This window comes from Peromyscus maniculatus, chromosome 15, assembly GCF_049852395.1.
Source record: "Peromyscus maniculatus bairdii isolate BWxNUB_F1_BW_parent chromosome 15, HU_Pman_BW_mat_3.1, whole genome shotgun sequence".
NCBI lineage: Eukaryota > Metazoa > Chordata > Mammalia > Rodentia > Cricetidae > Peromyscus > Peromyscus maniculatus.
The window spans coordinates 2371216-2382359 of NC_134866.1; the positions used below are offsets into that span (position 1 = coordinate 2371216).

Here is an 11144-nt window from a genome sequence, read left to right on the forward strand (position 1 = left end):
TGAGATCACAACACACTGGGGGCACCTTTGTCCCCAACCGTCTTCTGTCTTTGCTTATTTATGGTTCCTATTATGACACACGATTTTTCAATAGGCTGCAGAATTGAAGAGGTGCCTATTAAGAAACACAGAGTGTGACAACAGAATTTATCTCCTCCGTCTCCTCACCCTCACTTGATCTGGCCAGCAGATATAGAAAAGGCTGCCCCAAACATGGTGTGAGGAATACAAGCTGTCCCCCACAGGCTGCTGACGTCACTCCAGCAGCCTGTCCCTGTGGCTCCAGCAGCGGTCTTGCCCCTTCTCCCAGCTTTCTAAGCCTTGTTTGAACTCCAGTGACTTATAAAACTAACAAAGCCAGCAGGGAGGGCTTAACAGGGAGAAACAGAACTATCTGCGAATGCTGGTATACAAGTCACCCCTGAGCAAGGGCTTCCTTCCTGAAGGCTGTGTTCCCATTGCACAGCCGGATCCGTCTTCCACCGTCCTTGAGAGACATCTTTTCTTAAGGCCATTTCACCACAGCTCAGCCTGGAAAAGTCCCTGACCCCCCTCACATGGGAGGAACACATTTAAGAATGTGTGTTCTTTAAAAAAAAATTCATTTATCATTTTGTACCTGTGTGTGTGCATTGTTTTGGGTGTGTATATGTGTGTATGTGAGTGTGTCATGTACATATATGATGTATATGTGTATGGTGTGTTCATACACGTGTATATGTGTGGTGTGTGCACCTGTGGTATGTGTGTGTACATGGTGTGTGTGTGTGTGTGTGTGTGAGAGCATGTGTGTGCTTGTGGTGTATGTGTATGCAGAGTCCAGAGGAGGACACTGGATGCTCTCCTTTGTTGCTGCACACGTTATTCCCTTTAGACAGCGTCTCTGACTGGCCTGGAGCTTACTGTGTTTTGGTTAGGCTGGTGAGCAGCCAGTCCCAGCCATCCTTCTGTTCCAGCAACCCCCAGTGCTGGGACTCTAGGTGAAAGGCCAGGGCCAACTTTATCTTACATGTATTCAGGGGTCTGAACTCAAATCTTCACGGCATCCCAGCCCTCCTCGCCCTGAGCCACCTCCCCAGTCCCAATGTCTGCCACTTCAGCCCCCAGTCCAGGCACTTCCTGAGAGTGGCCTTAGCAAATGAAGGCCAGCTATGGAAACAGGTGGGATGTCACAAACTGTCTGCCTTGGGCCAGTTGTGGAGAACACTGGAGCATCACACAGCACAGAGTGACCCAGAGTCAAGACTGGCAACAAGCAGATAAGGAAGTAAATTATTTACTAGTTTGGAAACAGACTTTGATAACCAAACAGAATAATATAAAAACGCACCTACCACGTGACAAGCCTATGAAAGTGAAATGACAGTCGAGACTGTATCTACACACATAATTATGTTTATTTGTGTCTCGAGCTTGTTCCCTACAGAACACCAGGTACTCTACTCTAAAACCCAAGTTATAAAGTTTTGACAAATGTTTCATAGACTCTCTGTTCTTTAAAGGGCATGAAATGAAAGAGTGCCATCAGACAAAGGAGTGGGAGGATCCCAGCCGAATTTGAAATTCAGACAACAGTGAGTACAGCATAATTGTGTCCTGTGTAATCCTTGGGTTCACCTTATACTCTGCTCACACTCATTGCTTGTCTAAAGTGCAAATATGTCTAAATCTTGTGGGGCTTATCTAGCACCTCCCTTGGGGCTTCCAGAGGGAGTGATACACAATCAGTTCATGATATGCTCTAAGAGAATTTTAAGAACAAGATGGCTCTTCTCCAGCCTTCTCCATGGTGGGGTTCTTTGGTTCACACACCCCTTGGTGGAGACTAGGCTCATTTGTCCAAACCTCCATGTTGACACAGTTGGAGCTGTGCAAGCGGCCTGCTCCCAGGGAGGATAAATCACCTCCCAGCCCCACTCAGGCCAAAGATTTCTGCTGAGATTGCATCTGAAGGTCAGATTTATGACCCTTGTGACCAACTCTCACAGCTTTGTCTTCATCGGGGGATAACCAGACTCCTTTGTGGACCCTGAAGTCATCAGGGAGGAAGCTATGCCAGCAAAGCAGTGGACCATGTGGATTGAGATTCCATGTGCATTTGTGGAATATCTTTGTGGTCAGTGTCTAAAAAGAAACGCACAGTCAACCAGGCTCTTTAAATATAAAATAACACAACTCTGCTAAGCATGCATACTGACGGCTCCCGAAGCTCTGGATGTCAAGACACTCGCAGCCACAGCTGCATAGACCTGGGTCAGGAAGGCTTTCAGGCACAGTAAGGCATAGCACAGACCAGAACACCATGGATGCTGGAGTGAGCATGAGTTACAGCTCATTCAGACTCATTGATGAAATAACCAATGCCATCCATCCAGTTCCTCTGTCAGGAATCCATCCATCCAGTTCCTCTGTCAGCAATCCAAAAGAGGGGGCTCTTCACAGAGGAAGATTCTGAGACATTTGCACCTTCCCAAGATTCACTCTTACAGCAGCAGAACACACACACACACACACACACACACACACACACACACACACACACACACACACACAAACAAAAAACAAGATAAAAGTCTCCTGCCAACAAAGCCTGCCGTTGGGTTCTACCAAACACCTAAGGAGGAATTTGCACTTATTTTCCCCAAATCAATCCAGAAAAGTGAAGACAGAAGACTTCTTCCCACACATTCTGTAAGGACAGCTGTACCCTGACACGCAATCCAGAAAAGAATGCATCAAAAATTAGAAGACCAATATCTTGATGAACACAGAGGTTGTCCTAGTTAGCTTTAACAGTCAATTTGATACAGCCTGGAATCACTTGGGAAGGGAGTCTCAAGGGATCCAGTTCAGACAGGTTGGTGAGCACATGGGTGAGGGATTGTCTTGATTGTTAATTAAGTAGGAGGACATAGTCGTACAATGTGGTGGTGCCATGCCCTGGGCAGGAAGTCCTGGCTGTATAAGAAAGCTGGGGAAGCATGAACCAGTGACTGAGCCAGCAACATTCTTTCCTGGTTTCTGCCTCAACTTCCTGTACTGAGTTCCTTCAGTGATGGGCTATGATCTGTAAGCCAAATGACCCTTTTTCTCCCAAGCTATTTTTGGTCACACTTTTTTTTTAACCACAGCAAAGGAAACTGGGATTGGGTTAGAAATACTCAACAAGAAACTAGCAAAGCTAATTCCTAACCTAATGGCTGTTCCAAAGAGTCCTCACCATAATCAATTGTGAATCATCCAGGAATCCAAGGATTTTCCAACAGGTCTGGCATGGTAGCACATGCCTAGAGTCACAACACTTGCAAGGAGAGATGTAGTGTGTGAAGACGCTCTGGGCTGTAATGAAACCCTATCTAAAGAAACAAAGCAAAACAACAACAACAACAAAAAAAAAACCGGTAGCCTGACAAACAAAACTATATATACATATATATGTATATGTATATGTATATGTACATATATATGTGTATATGTATGTGTGTGTGTGTGTGTATGACCTACCAAGTGACCAATAACAAAAAAAGATAAAAATACACTGGGACCTGTCCCTTCTGATCAGAGATCTGAACTGTGAGATCTGCAACTACCTACATATTTGTCCCAGGACTTTGGCTGGATCAGACCTAAATTACAGGATCTCATTCAAGACTGGGCTTCAGAAGAGGGAGATCAGAGCTTTATACAATCCTTGGAACTCTGGCATGTCAGCCCAGGCAGAATAAGCAGGGGTCCTTGCAAAAGCAGATTATCATCATCCAAAGGAAGGAGGGGAGAGTTGGGAGCCATGGAAATGGCCTCAGGAGCTCAGAGCAGTTCTTATCCCACCTAAAGGAGAGATAGAGGGAGGGAGAGAGGGATGGAGGGGTGGAGGGAGGGATGGAGGAAGGGATGGAGGAAGGGATGGAGAGAGGGATGGAGGGGGGAGGGAGGGGAGAGAGTAGAGAGAGGGATGGAGGGAGGAGTGGAGGGAGAGATAGGGAGAGGGATGGAGGGGGAGGGTAGAGGGTAGAGAGAGGGATGGAGGGAGAGGGATGGAGGGAGGGATGGAGGGAGGAATGAAGGGAGGGATGAAGGGAGGGATGGAAGTCTGTCTCTACTGGACTGAGGCAGATGGTGCGTGAGAGGGTTATCTGGTGGCAACTGAGGCAGGTGGAGTGTGGGAGGGTCAGCTTGTGGAAACTGAGGCAGGTTGAGTGTGGGAGGGTCAGCTTGTGGAAACTGAGGTAGGTGGAGTGTGGGAGGGTCAGCTTGTGGAAACTGAGGCAGGTGGAGTATGGCAGAGTCAGCTTGTGGAAACTGAGGTAGGTGGGTGCAGACAGTTCAGGCTATAGAGATCGAGGTACTGGGCACAGGTGGGAACATTGAAGAGTGAGGAGAAAGCTCTGTGGGTGCCCTTGTCCCCCCTCTTTAACATATTGAAAGCAAACATCTCTGATTAAAGAAAACATACAGAATAGACAAATATAAAATAGAGAGCATTGTTCTGGGACCCGAAAATGAGAAGAGGAGAAAGGAGGGAATGGGAAAGAGATGAGGAAAGAGAAGAGTTGAAAGCGATGGGAGGGAAGGGGGGGAGAACTGAGTGGGAGGGGTTTTACCAAACAGAGGAGCCAAGGACCTGGGTGCAGGAACGGTCTCTGCAGAGGAAGTCTGATTGAAAGTCCTCAGGTATTCAGACCCACTGGTTCTGGCTTAAGTTTGACGTTATTTTTTTTCCCACAGCAGTGGCACATTGGCGGACGTCTCAGGGGGCAGGCGATCCAGAGTGCTCTGTAGACTGAGTAGAGGGGTGAAGTCTTACAGGAAATGCCTCTCCTTCCCCTTTGCCAAGCCCCTTCACATTAATGAGAGCAGGCAAAGGACCGTCCATCAACAGAAAGACAGATGCTCCTCTGCGGGGCAAGAGGCCTTGCTGGTGCCATGGGTAGCTTGGGGACAGCCCGCTGCATAGGCGATGAGCCTTCTCTCAGGGAGCCAGGCGGCTGCCCTTCCCACTGCACTCTAGTCCCTGTCGGAAGATGAACTGAGACGTGTTTGTCTTCAGCTTTACTAGCTGCCCTGGTGGCACAGGCTGGGGCCACATCCTGATAACTCATAATTTCCATACCTTAAATAATTTAATGTGAACTCACATAAATAAAATGCTGCAACTGAGCATAATTCTTCATACATTTTCCTAATAATCCTAGCCTTTTAAATTAGCATAATAACACTTAGAATAATTGAGGAATTTAATTGCATGGAGCCCTGGAATATTATCACTGTGCTGGGTACCCCAATGAAGCTCTGATTAGCTTAATATAGCTGGTTTTCCCATTTAGTTTTCTTATTAGATGAGGCTGCAGAGGGTACACACACACACACACACACACACACACACACACACACACACACACACGCATAAGCACACGCACATGCACACGCACAGGCACAGGCACATGTACACACAGACACACACATACATGAACACAGACATACACGATAGACATACACACACAGACACTCACACACATGCACACAGACACACAGACACACACACACACACACACACACACACACACACACACACACAGCCCATAGGATGCATAGGCCTCCATGAGCATCCACACTTCGCAGGAACCTCTAGGCACACTCTTCTTGATTAAGATGAAGGTGAAGATTGGCATGGAGATGTTAAATGCTGCCACTCCTTCTGCGCTGTGCTCACAGTTATCTGGACACACCAAAGCTCACTCCCCATGTGTCCTGTGCTTTGTAATCTTTACTCACTTGCAACCCCCTTTTACCTGGGAAAGTTTTATTTGAGTCTGAATATATAGGTATATAGAGTAGGTGTATAAGGCCATCATTTGTCCATAGTAAAAGCTGAAATTTATGACGGGGATAGGATTTCCTGTGGATACGGGCTGAGAGAGGGAGCTCCAGGCGGGTGGCTGGCCATTTGACCTTCATCTACTCAAACCCTCCAGCAGACATGTCACATGTCCCTTCCAGTGGGCACTGCTAACTGGATACCTTCACAGTCCAGGTGCTGGCACCTCCCCCAGCAGCGGGCAGCACGCTGGCTTCCAACTTGAGGCATTACCTCACTAGTTTATGAAGCTGCTATGCTGTGCTGGCACCATGCCAAAAACAAAAGATGTGAAATTTTTCTTGAGAGTATAGAGCACTTACTGGATAAAGCACATGACCGAGCTCTGAGATAGAAAGAGCGAGAATCCCCAAAGTCTATGGAATTAAGAGATTTCCTGGCAAGCAGACGGCTTGTGGAATTCCTCATAAGCCCAGACATAGTGTTCGAACTGGGTGCAATAGTAGTGACTGACCATGAGAGACAGAGTTGGGGGAATGAACGGTTTGATGGTGAGTTGGTCTCTCTTTGGGGTGTAGAAAGTGATCAAAAGAAACTTGAAACAACAGAAGTCCATTTCCCCACAGCTCCTGAAGCAGAGTCTACAGTCAAGGTGTGCCTGGCAGGCAGAACACTTCAAGGCAAGTTCCTTCTGGGCTTCATCCCAGGTCTGGCAGGTGCTCCATGAGCCTGGTAGTCCTTGTACCATAGCGGCTGTGCCACCTTGAACTCCTTGGCTTCTCCTCTGTATCTGAAGGCACTTGAAACTGGACTTAGGGAACACCAGCTTATGGAGGATGAGCTCTTCCCTTCCAGACCCTTCACTTCACCACATCTGTAAAGAACCCTTTGCCAATCAGGTCACACTCACACCTCTTCTGGGGTGAGTGCACCTGCCACAGGCAGGCTGGAAGAGAGCTGGCAGACGAGAGAGTGGGGAAGGGTTTGACTGGCTTTGCTGAACGTGGCCTTCAACTCCCTCCCATCATTGCTCTGTGTCGGTCCTGAGCAATCACCACACGACCAGCTGGACGGTCCCAAGAGAGCCTCAATCTGGAGTTCGTCTCCACGTCATGTACTAGTTCACCTTCCAGTACTAGATTCTCCATACCCACCAGCTGATTCTGATGCTTTCTGGATGGAAGACACAGCACTGGCCTCCATGGAGTGCACATTGGTGGAAGTTAACATTCAATGTGATCACAGATGAAAGGAGGCCAGGCAAGGTCAGTCATGTCACATGCAGGCAAAATAGTCTTCCCATTTTGGATACATGGATGCAAGTAGCTTAGCCCTAGAATCTGACAACCAGAGAGAAGAAGAACCATCAAGTGTATCCTGGATCCTGGACCCTGAAAATATTCCCTAAATCTTAAGAACTGACCCAGAAGTTTCAGGCACTCATCCACACAAAAACAGCAAGGCCACATAGCTCCTTTCCCTGCTTCCTGCTTCCAAGTAACAGAAGTAGCTAAGGGGTCTCTAGATCAGAGCCCTGATCAAGAGTATTAGTTACTTTTACTTTTCTGTGATAAAACACCTTGTCAGAAAGAATTTATGGAGAAGGGGCTTTACTTTAGCATACATGTCCACAGGGGGAGAGTTCTCAGGGCAGGGAAGACACATCACCACAATAAGAACAGTGGCAGAAGCAGGAAGCTGGTTGATCACATTTTCATCCACACGCAGAATGAAATTTCATCCACACACAGTTCTTACAGAGAGCAAGAACAGGAAGCTTGGATACAACATGGATCTTAAAGGTCTTATTATCAAAAAACCAATGGTAGATTGGGGTGAATGCAGAAAGATCAGAGAAACAGAACAAGCCACAGCCAATCTCACCTCGGCAACCTGATTCTGATTTCCTCAGACTGGAAGCCTGAGTCCTCACCCATAAGGCATCTCAGCTGAACTGTTGCTAAAAAGCTCTAGTTCCTGGTCCTCAGTTTCAAGAGAGCAAGTTCCTGTTTCTTCATGACTTATATAACTTTCTGTGTCATGTCATGTTACTTCCTGGGATTAAAGGTGTGTATCTTTCCCAAGCAAAGACATGAGATCTCAAGTCCTGGGATTAAAGGTGTGTGCCATCACTGTCTGGCTCTGTTTCCAGTGTGGCCTTGAACTCATAGAGATCTGGACAGATCTCTGCCTCCCGAGTGATAGGATTAAAAGCGTGTGCCACCACTGTCTGACCCCTATGTCTAATCTAGTGGCTGTTCTGTTCTCTGACCCCCAGATAAGTTTATTGGGGTGTACAATGTATCAACCACACTTGTAGAGGTTGTAGGGCTCTGAAACCCACCCCAGTGATATCCTTCTTTCAGAAAGTCTCCATCTCCTAAAGCCCTATTACCTCCCACAAACAGTGCCACCAAATGCAGAGCAAGCATTCAAATACATAAGCCTATGAGAGACATTTCTTATTTAAACCACCACATTCCACCTCTGTACCTGATTGACTCATGGCCATCATGATACAAAATGTATTGAGTACAATTTCAAAATGCCCATAGTCCTTTTGAACACTGTTCAAAAGTCCAAAGACTCCGCCTTTAATCCCAGCACTCGGGAGGCAGAGCCAGGCGGATCTCTGTGAGTTCGAGGCCAGCCTGGGCTACCAAGTGAGTCCCAGGAAAGGCGCAAAGCTACGCAGAGAAACCCTGTCTCGAAAAACCAAAAAAAAAAAAAACAAAAAAAACAAAACTCCAAAGACTCTACTGAGACTCAAGGCAATCTCTTAACTTGAACCATCTGTAATATCAAACAGAAAATTGCATACTTCCAACATACAATGACACAGAATACGCATTACCATTCCAAAAGGGAGGAGTTGGGTTGTAATTCAGAAATACTGGACCAAAGTAAGACAAAATCTGTGGGTCAAACACAAATTCCTCTAGCTCTATACTGGTATCTGGGACTTCAGTATTAAAGGATGTACAAGCTCTGCTCCTCCAGTGTTACACTAATCTCTCCCTAGGGCTGGTTCCATTCCCTGTATGCAGCTTGCCTTGGCAGGTATCTCAATGACTCTCACATCTCCAGTATCTTGTGATTTCCAATGCCACAAAGGCCTTAGCCTTCACAGCTTCATGCAGTGACCTTTCAGAGCCTCCTTGCAGGGACTTCAACTCTATTACACATTACCTGGCCTCAGTTGCTCTCCAAAACAAAGGAGCAAGACTTCATAGCCCCCTCAAGCTTCCATGTTCATACTTCCAAAGCAAGTACCATGTGGATGGCACTGCAAAATTATGCTGCCAGCTATGGGTGGACCCTTGCCCTTTTGGACCTTACTACCACCTGCTTGTGTATGCTGAAAAATATGATATTCAGAAGCAAGAGCCGCCCCAGGCTCTCTCCACAAGTGAGAGTCTTCCTTAGGTGGGTTCTGGCATCTTTCTTGTTCTTCCAGTGCAGAGGAGGTAGTTGCTCTTTAATTTCCTTAACAACTACAGCCTCCTCAGCATGGCTTCACTGTGACTCAACACTCTTTTCCTTCCTAAGGTACACATTTTGTATTTTTTTTTCTGCTCTACTTGTTGATCTTTTTCACTGTAGGTCTGGACAAGAGTTATCAGCAATAACTATGCCACAGACAGAATCAAAGTTACAGTGCCATGAGATTCCTCTCACCAAAGTAATTAGCCCAATTCTTTTCAATTTCACCTCATGCAAATTTTCACGACATTGGGTCTAATTCATGCAGACTATTGGCCAATGCGTCACATGACTGACACCTAGCTCAGTCATTAATGTAACATTTCCCCTCGCCCCGGGAACCTCATGAGCCAGGCCACCACTGCCATGTTTTTCTCAGCACTGCTGTCTTCTAAGCTCCTGCTAAAATTCCCCTTAAGTTCTGCTTACAGAGTTCAATGGTTTGTCTAGTTCAACCTTTCAAAATGTTCCATATTCCTCCAAAATACAACACAGTCAGGTTCTTACACCTCATTCCTGATACCAGCTTCCATCTTAGTTACTGGTCTGGTGCTGTGACAAAAATATCATGACCAGAAACAACTAAATAGAGAAAGGATTCATTCTAGTTTGTAGTTCCAGAGGGAGACTCTTCATGACAGGGAAGCATGGTGGTAGGAACAGGAAGCTGGTCAATCACATCTTTGTCCACAAACAGGAAGCAGAGAGAAAGAGCAGGAAGCAGAACAAGGCTGTAAGCCCATTGATTCACCAGAGCTTTCCTGGAAGGGAAACAAGCAGGGTGTTGTGCCGGGCCATGCAGAGCTACAGGCCAGACCTCAGTCAAGGACAGGCTGACACAACAAGTCCTTTCAGGAAAACTCTGGCTGGGTATGGCTAGTCACACCTGGTGATGTACCTCCTCCATCAGGGCTTGCCCTCCTTAAGGTTTCATAACCTCCCTAAACAGCACCACCAATAGAGACCAAGTGTTCAAATACATGAGCCTATCAGGTACATTTCTCACTTAAACCACCATACCACAGAGAAAGGCAGCTACTGTGTCATCTTTGGGACCACTGTGGACTTCACTAGCTTTACTCATCTACATATGAGGATATATAAGTCTTTGTGTGCAAATATGCCATGGAGACGTATGTGAGAACAGGACAGGCAAGAACATGCACAGATGCAGGGGGCTCTTCAGATATATAAGCACAGATACCTAGGGGCACTCAAAGAATTCATCAGTCTTCAGGAAAATGGACAAGGACTACGCCAGGGTATCCTGCAACCAGCCTGTGGTTGAAGTGGGCCTGACTGATCCCATCATCTTAATACAGAGGACAGACGACCCTTCACAACCCTTAATAACAGGGCTGGGTGTGCTGATGTGTCCCAGCTCTGTGAGAACCCTAATTATCCCATCACCTATGACAAGAGGTTGGCCAAAGCCTCTACTCCTGGACTCTGAACACAGACCTTGGGCTTTGGTTATGCGATGGAGCCTGAGTCTGCTTTTCTCATTAAGCTGACTAGGTCTGCATGCACACACTGGTGACTGGAATCAGAGAGAAGAGGAATGTCCTGAAATGATCACGGCTGCAGACTAGGCTATTTATTTAAAGCAAGGTTGTACTGGAAGAAAAGGAGGCTTGGCAGGATGCCATGGTGTCTCACACAGAATGCACACAGGACAGGTTTTACTCCTCTATATCCCTCTGTTGGAAGGCTCCTTAATGGCCAGGCTGGAAAGTCAGGCAGGCTGTGCCAGCCAGTGCCTGGCTGAGGGATAGGCTATTTGAGCAGCTCTGGCTGGTGTTGTTCATCGACAGTGGATCTCACAGCAATGAGTCCTTCCAGAGTA

The 11144-nt window shown here is 46.8% G+C and overlaps 1 long non-coding RNA gene across 1 annotated transcript; it reads left to right on the plus strand.

Annotated features, from left to right (window-relative positions):
* The first annotated feature begins 1218 nt into the window (after positions 1 to 1218).
* LOC121822961 (uncharacterized) lies at positions 1219 to 5157 on the plus strand. Its single transcript, XR_013044862.1, has 2 exons — positions 1219 to 1574; positions 4726 to 5157. It is a non-coding gene; the product is annotated as an uncharacterized LOC121822961 (long non-coding RNA).
* Positions 5158 to 11144: the final 5987 nt, after the last annotated feature.